Raw genomic sequence first — 13,388 nt, 5'->3', positions numbered from 1 at the left:
CAGACATTCTGAGTGTGAAATGTCAAAGCCAACTCACTTAAAAATGCGGATATAAAACATAAGAGATCCTCCAGATGCCGCAAAAATACATGCCAGGTACTGGAGGAAGTCCCAGACGAAGTGGAAGGGTGTTAGAGGGGAGTCAATGTCAGGCAAATAAATATTAGAAAATACTAAAAGCGTAAGTAACAAGCGCCACTTGAAAGTGGACCCAGAGAAGAGGATAATTTGCAAGCTGCTGAATTTAGTGTAAGTAATTCAGCGTAAATAATGCCTCATCTTCTACATGGGAGAAACTGGTAAGAGCCTAGGGTTGGGCTCAGGGCACTTCAGTATTCTTACAGAGGGAGACCAGAAAAAGATTTGTTAGCTGGTACGATATGCTTTCGACCACGCCGGCTCTACGGAATATGAGTAGTTGGTGCGGCCCCTTTAAAGATTCAGGCCCACCCCGCTAATTGGCGGCCATGTTTTGGTGCCGGGCTTGCCATCTTTAAAGAGCACCCGAACTGAAGTGAAGAGGTTAAACAACATAGGGATGAGGTTTTAAGTGAATACCCTAGTGTATTGGAAATCAGCTGAAGCAATGATGTAGAGTTTTCTTTGCGTGAATTTAAGAAGGCAGGTCCGATGTCTCCAGGAAAGGATGTTATAATTAAACATATGACTGAAAACTCTCTTGAGAGTATTAGAATTTTTGGATCATATTTGTCGATTGGACCATCTTTTTCCTCATGGAAAACGGCCTATTCTAAAACCCGGGAAATCCCCAGTCAGATCCTTCTAGTTATAGACCAATATCATTAACATCCCGTTTGTGTAAACTTATGGAAAATTTGGTAATAGAGCGTTTGAATTGTAGTTTGGAAAGGAGAGGTGATTAGCATTTCCACGCTGGAAAAACGAAGTAACAGTCACAGGAGATCTCAGCGTCGAGTTGTACTCCGAAATCCACGTAGAGATATTACAAGGTGACAGTCACGGAATATTCCTCAGCACAAATGGATACCACATAACACACCCGAATCTCTCCCTCGCTCTCCACCCCTCCCCCCCCCAGCAGTCTGTCCGCATTTTGTTATACTGACGTCATACTCCCGCCTCGTCCAGGCGCTTAAAGTGACACCCACAGTAAACGAAACCCGTGGTCACGTAACATAGAAAGTGCAAAAATGGGTCTATCTATCAATTGCAAAAAGACAGAATGTATGGTGATATCCAAAAAGAAGGAGAATCCTATCTGCAAGCTGAGAATAAACAGGGAAGACATAAAACAAGTACAGAACTTTTGCTACTTAGGAAGCTGGGTGACATCAGATGGCAGGTGCGACATGGACATCAAAAGAAGAATAGAGATGGCAAAAGACACCTTTACGAGAATGAAGAGTATACTGACCAACACTAAACTAGGCATGACAGCCCGCCTCAGAGTATTGAAATGTTACATTTATCCAGTTATGTTATATGGCTCAGAATGTTGGACAATATCTAGTAACATGAGGAAACAAATTGAAGCAGCAGAGATGTGGTTTTTGAGGAGGATGCAAAGAATATCATGGACGAAACGAATATCTAACGAGGATGTCATGAACAGAATAAGCACAAAAAGAGAAATAATGTATGAGATCATGAAAAGGGAACGTAACTTCATTGGACATGTGATTAGGAAAGAGGAGTTAGAATACACGGTAATTATGGGAAAGATTGAAGGAAAGAAAGCAAGAGGAAGACAAAGACAAATGATGATGGAGACAGCAGCCAGAGAACTGGAAATGAATACCAATGAATTGATCCACTTGACCCGAAACAGGAGTGTGTGGGCCATAGCAGTCAAAGCTCAAACTGGGCATGGCCCCTGACGATGATGATGAGATAGAGTATTTGTAGCCCTTTATTGTTTTATATTATGATTCATGATATTTTCTCTGCGTTAGATACTGGGTTGAGTAAATCACTTTTTGCAGATGATGGAGCTTTGTGGATTAGAGGTAGAAATTTCCACGTAACTGTATATAAGGTGCAATTAACAATTAATAAGGTCGAACAGTGGGCAAGTATGTGGGGTTTTAAGCTTTCAGTAGCTAAAACACAAGTTACGTGTTATACAAAATGGATCAATAGATCTGCACTTGATTTGAAATGATATGGTCAAACTTTTGAAGTGTCAGTAGTAAGATTTCTCGGCATGTGGCTGGATAATAAGCTGACATGGAAGCGCCATACCAGTAAAATAATTGATAAATATATAGGAGCACTAAATGTCCTCAGATGTCTATGTGAGTATACAGAGTCAGAATCAGGTTTATTATCACCGGCATGTGACGTGAAATTTGTTAACTTAGCAGCAGCAGTTCATGCGATACATAATCTAGCAGAGAGAACAAATAATAATAATAAAATAAAACAATAATAAATAAACAAGTAAATCAATTATGTATATTGAATAGATTTTAAGAAATGTGCAAAAAAGGAAATACTGTATATTAAAAAATTCTTGGGGTGCTACACGAAAATCTTAGTTGATCATTTATATTTGTTTGTACTTGCTTATGGATCAGCTTTATCTTCAATTTTAAAGTGTTTGGATGTAATACAAGCACATGCTTTAAGACTGTGTTGTGGTGCAGGAAGGTCGTCTCCTGGTTTGGCTTTACCCATACAGTTGCGGAAGGTGAAGTTGATGTTTGCACACTGGATTAATTTGAAGTGCAGAGAATAACCACCCTGTTAAAGGGATGTAGAGGACCGCTGGGAACATCACATGAAGAGTGTTTTTAGTTTTGAGTGGCTGGATTCTTATCACGTTAGGAATATGGGTTTGCTGGATTATCCCACTGCAGAGTTCTCGGTAACCCCACCTTGTTATTTACAAATGACTTTAGTTGATTGTAGTCAATCAGATGCCAGTGCTTCGAGCGTGGTTGCATCCATGACGTCTTCTTACGGGTAGGTAGGCGGAACAGGGTGTTGGTGATGACAAGGTCGTGTGTGGCACATGTCTTGAGGAGCAGAAGGCCGTTGTTGCTACACTTGCCAGTGCCGTGTCTTCCAATAATCCCTTCCCAGGTTTGGTAGTCTGTCCCTACTCTCATTGAAGTTCCCGAGAAGGATGAGCTTCTCTGACTGTGGGATTGCTGAGATGAGGGCGTCCAGTTCTTCATAGAACTTGTCTTTAATGTCATCTGGGTTGGTCATGGTGGGAGCGTAGGCACTAATCAGCGTAGCACTCTTCTTGTTTGCAAGTGGGAGCTGAAGTGTCATCAGGCGGTCGTTGATGCTCTCTGGGTGCTTGGTGAGTTTACGGGCGAGGTTAGAATTGATGGCAAATCCCACGCCTGCTTCTCGTCGTTCAGCGCTGCTGCGACCGCTCCAGAAGAACGTGTATCCACCACTACGTTCTGTCAGCTGGCCCTTGTCTGCTAGGCGCGTTTCGCTGAGAGCTGCTATGTCCACGTTGTAGCGAGCTAGCTCTTTTGCAACCAGTGCAGTTCTTCTCTCTGGTCTGTCTGCCTTGATGTTATCTCGTAGAGTTCTCACATTCCATGTGCCAAGGTTGAGCACCATCACTTTCTTCTTCACTGTTGTAGGTCGACCACTATGAGGGATCCCCACCAGCCGCGGTAAGCTGGCCAGGGTGAAGTGAAGCAGACTATGTTTGAGGCACCTTTTCCAGCCCCTTCCTCCATGGAGGTGAGCAGAGTGATCCTAAAGAGGGCTGCTCAGACACCCAGGGGGCTGCCGAACTCAACTGCTGCTTCGGTCCAGTAGAGAGCGACCCTATGCCCTGGGCCGCCTGTGTGCAGATTTGTGACTACAGCTTCCAGTGTATCCGTACCTGCTGCTTCGCCACTCCCCCATCACCACAGGACTTTAGGTTGCGCGTTGGGTTTGAAGTCATGACTTGCGCTTGACTTGGATTAAAGTGAGGGAGAGTTGCGCAGGTCGTCAGCCTCACTCTCTCATCCCGGCCTATCTGGACCCAGTGGCAAGACATAGTCGAGACGGCTGGAGATAGGTCAGGATGCAGTGGATGGCCAGCAGTGTTCTGTGTGTCTCACTGTGCCCTCTTAGCGCTCCACGACGCATTGCTGAGAATCGCCTTTCTGCCGGGTGAACCAGTGATGGTTTCTTCCGTGCAGTCCGCCGAATCCAGGCTTTACACACTAGGTAGACAAGCCCTGACTGTTGTGGGTCTATGGCGGTTCTTGCGGCGTGCTCGCAAGCCTCCCTACCCATTGTTGGGCATCCTCATCCGCCTTTGCGGCCGCTGGGAGATGTCTTCTCTTCCGCCTGCTCCGCCGTTGGGATGATCACCTTGGTTACTGGCCTATGGAAGTGGGCTCGCTGCTCGCCGCCCTACTGGCCGTACCAGGCGGCAGGGGTGGGCGGCGGCGGTCGCGACGAGCGGCAGGCCAGCTCCAGGCCTCGGGCCTCGCTCCCTCCGCCTCGCACTGGCTGCAGGCCGCCGACGGTGCGGTGGCGGCGGGCGGCCCGGGGCCGGGCCCTGGCCTCGGCCTCACCAAGAGGCGGCATCAGGGTACGCACCTGCTGGGCCCACAGCTGCTGAAGGACGGCGGCCATGTGGTCCACCTCCAGGCAAATGTGGTGGGTGCAGCCGCCAGGGTTCTTGCGGAGGAAGCCGAGGATCGGGCTGCGCTCGCCCAGCGGCTCCAGCAGTTCCAACTTGGTGTTGCCAAGGCGTAGGATGGATGTCAGAGTGACGAGAGCCATGTGTGGTGCCGACTGCTGGACCGACCACCGCCTCATTGTGTCCAAGTTCAGGCTTCGCATTCTGCCCATGAGAAGACCCCAAGGGCAGAAGACTGCAAAGAGGCTGAATGTCTCCAAGCTGAAAAGCAGCAGGGCTGCAGAAGAACTCGTCGATGACCTTGAAGGCAGACTGCCAGACACACCACAGGAAGACGGGACCAGCGTTGAGGAACAGTGGACGGACTTCAGAGACGCTGTCTACACTACCGCCCTCGAACATCTCGGACCAGCAACCCGAAGAAACCAAGACTGGTTCGATGAGAATGATGAAGAAATACAGGCACTACTAACGGAGAAACATCAACATTACAGAGCGCATCAGAACGACCCCACGTCGCTAGCCAAGAAAGATGCCTTTACCAACGCAAGAAGAAAGGTGCAGAAAAAACTTCGCGAGATGCAGGACAGCTGGTTCAGCAAGAAGGCTGATGAAATCCAGGGCTATGCAGACAGCCATGACATAAAGCGCTTCTACGGTGCGCTTAAGGCTGTATATGGACCCCAGTTCTCCGGCTCCTCACCTCTCCTCAACGCAGATGACACGCAGCTGCTGACAGAGAAGAAGCAGATTCTGGATCGGTGGGCTGAGCACTTTAACAACGTCCTTAACCGCCCTGCCGACATCAACGACGAGGCCATTGCCTGCCTGCCCCAGGTAGAGATCAACAAGAAGCTCGACACCCTCCCCACAGTAGATGAAGTCAGGAAGGCAGTGAAGCAATTCTCCTGTGGCAAAGTGCTAGGACCCGATGCAATCCCTGCTGAGGTATACAAAGCAGGAGGCCCTGTCATGATGCAAAAGCTGACTGTTCTCTTCCAGTCCATGTGGGAAAAGGGACAGGTCCCGCAACAGCTGAAAGATGCCAGCATAGTCCACATCTACAAGAGGAAAGGCAACCGCCAGTCTTGCGACAACCACTGAGGCATCTCCCTCTTGTCCATTGCGGGGAAGATTCTGGCCCGCGTCCTGCTCAACCGCCTTCTCCAAGATCTTGAGCAAGGTCTGCTCCCAGAAAGCCAGTGCGACTTCCGTGCTGAACGTGGGACTGCGGACATGATTTTTGCTGCGCGCCATCTCCAGGAAAAATGCCAAGAGCAACACAGCGATCTCTTCGTGACCTTTGTCGATCTAACCAAGGCTTTCGATACGGTCAGCAGAGAAGGCTTGTGGAAGATCACGGAGAAGTTTGGCTGCCCCAGCAAGTTCATCACAATCGTCCGGCAGTTCCACGACGGTATGATGGTGAAAGTTCTGGATGACGGCGACGAGTCGGAGGCCTTCCCAGTGACAAATGGCGTCAAACAAGGCTGCGTTCTTGCCCCGACTCTGTTCAGTATGGTATTCTCTGCCATGCTGACAGATGCCTTCCGTAACTACGAAGAAGGAATCCACGTCAGGTACAGGACTGACGGCAGGTTGTTCAACCTTAGACGCCTGCAGGCAGTTACAAAGGTGCGAGAGACTGTCATCAGAGACTTCTTGTTTGCTGATGACTGCGCACTCAACGCCAGCACAGAGCAGGAGATGCAGCGTGAAATGGACTGCTTCTCACTAGCCAGCGACAACTTCGGACTCACTATCAGCACCATAAAGACCGAAGTTACGTACCAGCCTGCCCCAGGAAAGCCATACCAGGAGCCGCGCATCACGGTGAGGGGCCAGAACCTCCAGGCAGTCGACAACTTCACCTACCTGGGCAGCATACTCTCTCGCGCAGTGAATATAGACGCTGAGGTCAACAACAGGATTGCCAAAGCCAACGCCGCCTTTGGGAGACTCCGTGAGAACGTCTGGGAGCGGAGAGGACTCAGCCTTACCACCAAGCTGAAGGTCTACTGTGCAGTGGTCCTTACCACCCTCCTTTACGCCAGCGAGACCTGGACAGTCTACGGCAAACACGCCAAACAGCTCAACCACTTTCACCTGAGCTGTCTCCGCAGACTCCTCCACATCAGCTGGCAGGACAAAGTCCCCGACACGGAAATCCTGGAACGAGCTGGGCTCTGCAGCGTCTACACCCTCCTGCTGAAAGCCCAAGCCAGGTGGGCTGGACATGTGGTCAGAATGCCAGACAGCCGATTGCCTAAGCAGCTGCTGTACGGAGAACTGTGTCAGGGAAGCGCTCAGTCAGGGGGCAAAAGAAACTTTACAAAGACTGCCTCAAAGCGTCCCTCAAAGGCCTGGGTGTCGACATCAACATGTGGGCGACGCTTGCCCTCGACCGTCCAGCTTGGCGCAGCAAGATCACCACAGGAGCCCGTGCAGCTGAAGTCAGGCGCACCATCGAGGCGCAACGAAAGCGTGCTGTGCGCAAGGCCCGAGCAGCATCCACTGCCACGACAGCACCCACCCACTTATGTCTCACATGTGGGCGAGCCTTCAGTCACCTCCGGACCCACAGCCACCAATCTCCTATTTGACTTTGAAGCCATGGTCATCTTCGACTACGAAGGACGAACAACAACAACAGTTGATTTAATGAAGTCCAAGGATCCTGATATGCCTGACGGTCTGTTAGTTTATCAATAAGTTAAGGAAAATTATTGTGATACGATAACCATTTTTACTGATCGATCAAAAGATCATTTAACTAGGAATGTTGGTGTGGCTGTTTTTCTGCCTGAATTATAGGTAACAATAAAGAAACATCTTACTAATCATTTATCAGTATATATATAGCAGAATTAGTTGCTATTATTTAGGGGGAGGAGGGGAGGATAAAACTTTGTTTTATCGTATCTTTACAGTCCGAATCTGAAGCACTGTCCCCGCCAGTCGGCGAAGAGCAAAATTAACGCAAGTGAGCTATCATTATTTCAGCGAGGGTTCCGTGGCTTAACTGGTCAAAGCGCCTGTCTCGTAAACAGGAGATTCTGGGTTCAACTCCCAGCGGAACCTTTAAGATATGAGATGCATTACCATGTGATTGAATTACAGTGTATTTTGCGTATTACGTTGTAAGTTATGGGATGAATTGCCATGTGATGGTGGGGGTGGGGGGGGGGGGGTCAGCAAATACCGCCAAAAACACTGCAAATCAAAATTACACTTCAGAGAAGGTTAAGATTCCTCGAAAACGTTGCAAGTCTGGCGGTGTGTGCGGTGCAAGAAACAGGACATTTCTGTGATAGTGACATTTCTGATTAGCTTGTTTGCCTCGTTTTTACAGTGTAAGGTTACGAAATGCGTCCGTCATCCGCTTTATGAACTTGACCTGGTCTTACTGAGAAACGATTTCACACTGCGCTCCAAGAACTCCGACTAACTCGCTGCATAGTCCAAGAAACTAGACAGATGGCGTTATAGAAATGATCTAGAATACATATAGATATTCAGAACTTTACACACACTTCGAGAGGCCCCGAACCTCTCGCATCCACAACATCCCCCGCCCAATCTGAAGTGTTCTGCAGCCCATAGTTATATCCTTGATCCTGACCCCCATACTGGATCGTAGTCATGGTGATCTGCGATTCTTATATTTTGTTCTGCAAAACATTTCAGAATTCACTTTAATACTGCAGCCAAATTCCCCGTGGAAAAGAAAGAATACACGTTCACACGATGGCAGTGGAACGCGCCTCCTGGGAGACTGGAGCCTTAATCCAGCACCTTCGACCGCTCGGCCGCGCTACCACGCTTTTTATTCTTTGCACAATGGCGTGGACTGGTTGACCAGCTAATCTTGAAAGTGTTAGACCTTTGGCCTAAGCTTTGAAAAATTCCCCCACATACTGTGCATTTTCTATTTTTCTAACCCATTCAGTATCTCTGCAAAACAGACCAGGGAGAAACAGAGGCACAGTGCTGCCTCTTCAAACTGCCGGGTGTCAGACAATAGTTTGCCAGATGTCAATGCAACGATGCCAAATTTCGCGAATATTCTTAACTATATAAGGAATACAGAAAAAGTAGTAATGAGCCACGGTGGCAGGGCCTCCGGCACTGAGTCTGACCTGGCGGTGCAGAAGCGTGGGACGGAAAAGAGGAGAGCTGTCGTCATTGGAGACTATAGTCAGGGGAGCAGACAGGAGATTTTGTGGACGTGAGAAGGACACCCGCATGGTTTGTTGCCTCCCGGGTGCCAGGGTCCGGGATGTCTCTGACCGGGTGCACGACATCCTGGTACGAGAAGGAAAGCAACCAGAAGTCGTAATACTGTACATGTTGGCACCAACGACATAGGCAGGAAGAGGGATGAGGTCCTGAAGTGTGAATTTTGGGAACTAGGCAGAAGGCTGAAGAACAGGACCTCAAGGGTGGCGTTCTCAGGATTGCTGCCAGTGCTACGTGACAGTGATGGGAAGAATTGGAGGAGATGGCAGTTGAATGCGTGGCTGAGGAGTTGGTGCAGGGGGTAGGGTTTTAGATTTTTGGATCATTGGGATCTCTTCTGGGGAAGGTGGGACCTGTACAGATTGGATGGGTTGCACCTGAACTCCGGGGAGCGATATCCTTGCAGGTAGGTTTGCTAGCATGGTTGGGAGGGTTTAAACTAATTTGCAAGGGGATGGGACCCAGAGCGATAGAGCAGTGAAAGAAGTGCATGGAGTAAAGTAAGATTATAGAGAGGGTTTGAGGAAAGAGAAGCAGAATAAAGGGTGTAAAGACAGTAAGGTAGAAGGGCTGAAATGTGTGTACTTCAATGCAAGAAGCATCAGGAACAAAGGTGATGAACTGAGAGCTTGGATACATACATGGATTTATGATGTAGTGGCCATTACAGAGAGGGAACTTGATGACGGTGAGGACAATATGAGTGAGGTTGATGTTCTGGAACATGTTGAATTTAAGGCAGAGGAGGTGTTGGAGTTGTTAAAATATATTAGGACGGATAAGTCCCCGGGGCCTGACGGAATATTTCCCAGGCTGCTCCACGAGACGAGGGAAGAGATTGCTGAGCCTCTGGCTAGGATCTTTATGTCCTTGTTGTCCACGGGAATGGTACCGGAGGATTGGAGGGAGGCGAATGTTGTCCCCTTGTTCAAAAAAGGTAGTAGGGATAGTCCGGGTAATTATAGACCAGTGAGCCTTACGTCTGTGGTGGGAAAGCTGTTGAAAAAGATTCTTAGAGATAGGAGCTATGGTCATTTAGAGAATCATGGTCTGATCAGGAACAGTCAGCATGGCTTTGTGAAGGGCAGATCGTGTCTAACAAGCCTGATAGAGTTCTTTGAGGAGGTGACCAAGCATATAGATGAGGGTAGTGCAGTGGATGTGACCTATATGGATTTTAGTAAAGCATTTGGCAATGTTCCACATGGTAGGCTTATTCAGAAAGTCAGAAGGAATGGGATCCAGGCAAGTTTGGCCAGGTGGATTCAGAATTGGCTTGCTTGCAGAAGGCAGAGGGTCGTGGTGGAGGGAGTACATTCGGAACGGAGGGTTGTGACTAGTGGTGTCCCACAAGGATCGGTTCTGGGACCTCTACTTTTCGTGATTTTTATTAATGACCTGGATATGGGGGTGGAAGGGTGGGTTGGCAAGTTTGCAGACGACACAAAGGTTTGTGGTATTGTAGATAGTGTAGAGGATTGTCAAAGATTGCAGAGAGACATTGATAGGTTGCAGAAGTGGGCTGAGAAGTGGCAGGTGGAGTTCAACCCGGAGAAATGTGAGGTGGTACACTTCGGAAGGACAAACTCCAAGGCAGAGTACAAAGTAAATGGCAGGATACTTGGTAGTGTGGAGGAGCAGAGGGATCTGGGGGTACATGCCTCACAGGTAGATAGGGTAGTTATGAAAGCTTATGGGGTGTTAGCTCTCATAAGTCGAGGGATAGAGTTTAAGAGTCGCGAGGTAATGATGCAGCTCTATAAAACTCTGGTTAGGCCACACTTGGAGTACTGTGTCCAGTTCTGGTCGCCTTACTATAGGAAGGATGTGGAAGCATTGGAAAGGGTACAGAGGAGATTTACCAAGATGTTGCCTGGTTTAGAGAGTATGGATTATGATCAGAGATTAAGGGAGCTAGGGCTTTACTCTCTGGAGAGAAGGAGGATGAGAAGAGACATGATAGAGGTATTCAAGATATTAAGAGGAATAGGTAGAGTGGATAGCCCGCGCCTCTTCCCCAGGGCACCACTGCTCTATACAAGAGGACATGGCTTTAAGGTAAGGGGTAGGAAGTTCAAGGGAAATATTAGAGGAAGGTTTTTTACTCAGAGAGTGGTTGGTGCGTGGAATGCACTGCCTGAATCAGTGGTGGAAGCAGATACACTAGTGAAATTTAATAGACTACTAGACAGGTACATGGAGGAATTTAAAGTGGGGGTTATATAGGAGGCAGGGTTTGAGGGTCAGAACAACAATGTGGGCTGAAGGGCCTGTACTGTGCTGTATTATTCTATGTTCTTCTGTGTTCTATGATATTAACTGTAGGGTACATGAAAAAGTGAACGCTATAGTCAAGACGGGAATTCGGATTGCCAAAAGGTAGGTTGAGAAGGATATTGCTGATAATGCTAAGACTGGGGCTAAGGGATTTTTTTTCAATATTTCATTAGTAAAATAAAAGACAAGGAGAAAGCTTTCTGTATTAGGAGTAATAGTGGGGAATTAAATTATGCAGAGGACATAGCAGATACTCAACTCATATTTTGCTCAACTATTTACCTGTGAAGATATTAGCAATATGCCAGGAAGTGTAGAGAAAAAATATGGTTGTTCTGTGACTTAGAGAGCGAGGTTCTGCTACAGCTGAAAAGGCTGAAAGTTAATAAATCTCCAGGGGCAGACAACATATATCCAACAGTACTGAGAGGTCTGTGATTATATTTTTAAACCCCTAACATGTTTTTTCAACAGTCAGTGAAAACTGGTGAAATCCCTTAGGACTGGAAATGGGCTAATGTTGTCCCAGTATATAAAAAGGCTGACTGCACTGACCCTGGTAACTATTGACCAATGAGCTTAACGCATATCACAGGCAAGATAATGGAAACAATAATAAAGAATGAGATGGTGAAGCAGCTGATAAGAACAGGCACCATAGCAGAAAGCCAGTATGGGTTCAGAAAGGGGAAATCATGTTTTACAAATACGCTGAACTTCTATGAAGATGCATCTAAAGTTTAAGACAACAATAGAACGGTTGATATATTTACTTTGACTTTCAGAAGGCTTTTGACAAGGTACCCCACGAAAAGATTAATAATCAAATTACAGGAGATAGCGATTCACGAGTAAGGTGTGCAAATGGGCACAGGGTTGGCTCAAAAACAGAAAACACCAAGATATGGTGAGAGGACCTAGAAGATGTTAAAAGTAGAGTTCTGCGGGGATCAGTTTTGGGGTCACTGCTGTTTTTAATTTACAGTAAATGATTTGGATAAACATAACAAATAAACTTGTAAAGTTTGCCGATGACACAAAATTAGGGGGTCGGGCTGGTAACATCCAGGTAGCAAAATCAATACAGTTAGATCTAAACAAAAGCGAGATGTGGGCACATGAAATTTAATGCAAGTAAATTTAAAGTACTACATATAGGAAGTAGAAATATTAGATATAAATATACATCGGGGGCTCTTGAGTTAGAAAGTGTGTTTTATGAAAAGGATTTGGGTGTCCTGGTAGACGACATCTAGACAATGCACAGGAACGATTAGGAAGGCTAATAGGCTGTTGGGCTATGTAATGCGCTCAGAGTAGGTTACGTCTAGAACGCCGAGAAACGTTCTCCTTAAGCTGCAGAATGTGCTTGTGAAGCCACTCCTTGAATACTGTGTACAATTTTGGTCTCCATATTGTGTGAGGGACGTGAAGGCACTGGAGAGAGTTCAGAGAAGGGTGACTAGACTCATTCCAGGTCCGAAGATTATGAACTATGAAGAAAAATTGAAAGAATTAAATCTTTTCAGCCTAAGTAGATGCAGAATGAGAGTAGACATGACAGTAGTGTCCAAAATCACTAACGATATAAGTCAGGTGGATGCCAGCTACTACTTCAAAATTAATCCACCATCAAGGACACGGGGCTGTAGATGGAGAATGGTTAAAGGGAGATTTCAGACTAACATAAGGGAGCATCTCTTTGCACAGCAAGTTGTGGACAAATGGAACAAACTACCCAATTGTGTAGCTGAGAGTACGACCTTAGAGACTTTCAAACCTAAACTCGATAGTTACTTTCACACACTGTGTGAATAGGAATTTGGCAAGCTTTGTTGGGCCGAATGCCCTTTTCTGTCAAAAACTTTCTAATGTTCTAATACACCTGGGACATTAGGGTTAAATGTTCACATTTTCAGCGGATGCGAAGAGTAAAATCACCCCCTATGTTGTCATGTTCAGCGACCTTTGCAATGTGTATTCCAAAATGCACAGGTTTTCATTCAGATGAAGCGATCCCAGCTTCCGCAACCTAACACTGCAAATTGAAACAATCACATTGACAGCAATTCTGGAATATCTGTACTCAACGCTTTCTGTGATATTTAAAGCCATTCTAAAATACAGACACAAACCTCCAATACAAGCTGAAATAGTTTCTATGAAGTTGTTTTATGATTTAAACATTATTGACCTGCATTTGCACCGCTTCAGAAACTGTTCGTTAGCCCGCTTCTGCAGGTTGCTCTCCAAATTCGGGTTTGTAATTTAAAAAGTAATGAAG

At 46.8% G+C, this 13,388-nt stretch overlaps 1 non-coding gene across 1 annotated transcript; it reads left to right on the top strand.

The window, feature by feature from the left end:
• The first annotated feature begins 7,595 nt into the window (after positions 1-7,595).
• trnat-cgu (transfer RNA threonine (anticodon CGU)) lies at positions 7,596-7,669 on the top strand. Its single transcript has one exon. It is a non-coding gene; the product is annotated as a tRNA-Thr (tRNA).
• The last annotated feature ends 5,719 nt before the right edge of the window (positions 7,670-13,388 follow it).

The sequence above is a fragment of the Mobula birostris genome, chromosome 11 (genome assembly GCF_030028105.1).
Source record: "Mobula birostris isolate sMobBir1 chromosome 11, sMobBir1.hap1, whole genome shotgun sequence".
NCBI classification, from domain to species: Eukaryota; Metazoa; Chordata; class Chondrichthyes; order Myliobatiformes; family Myliobatidae; genus Mobula; species Mobula birostris.
The sequence above is the reverse complement of the archived record's forward strand: the minus strand, read 5'-3'. Positions and strand labels throughout refer to the sequence as shown.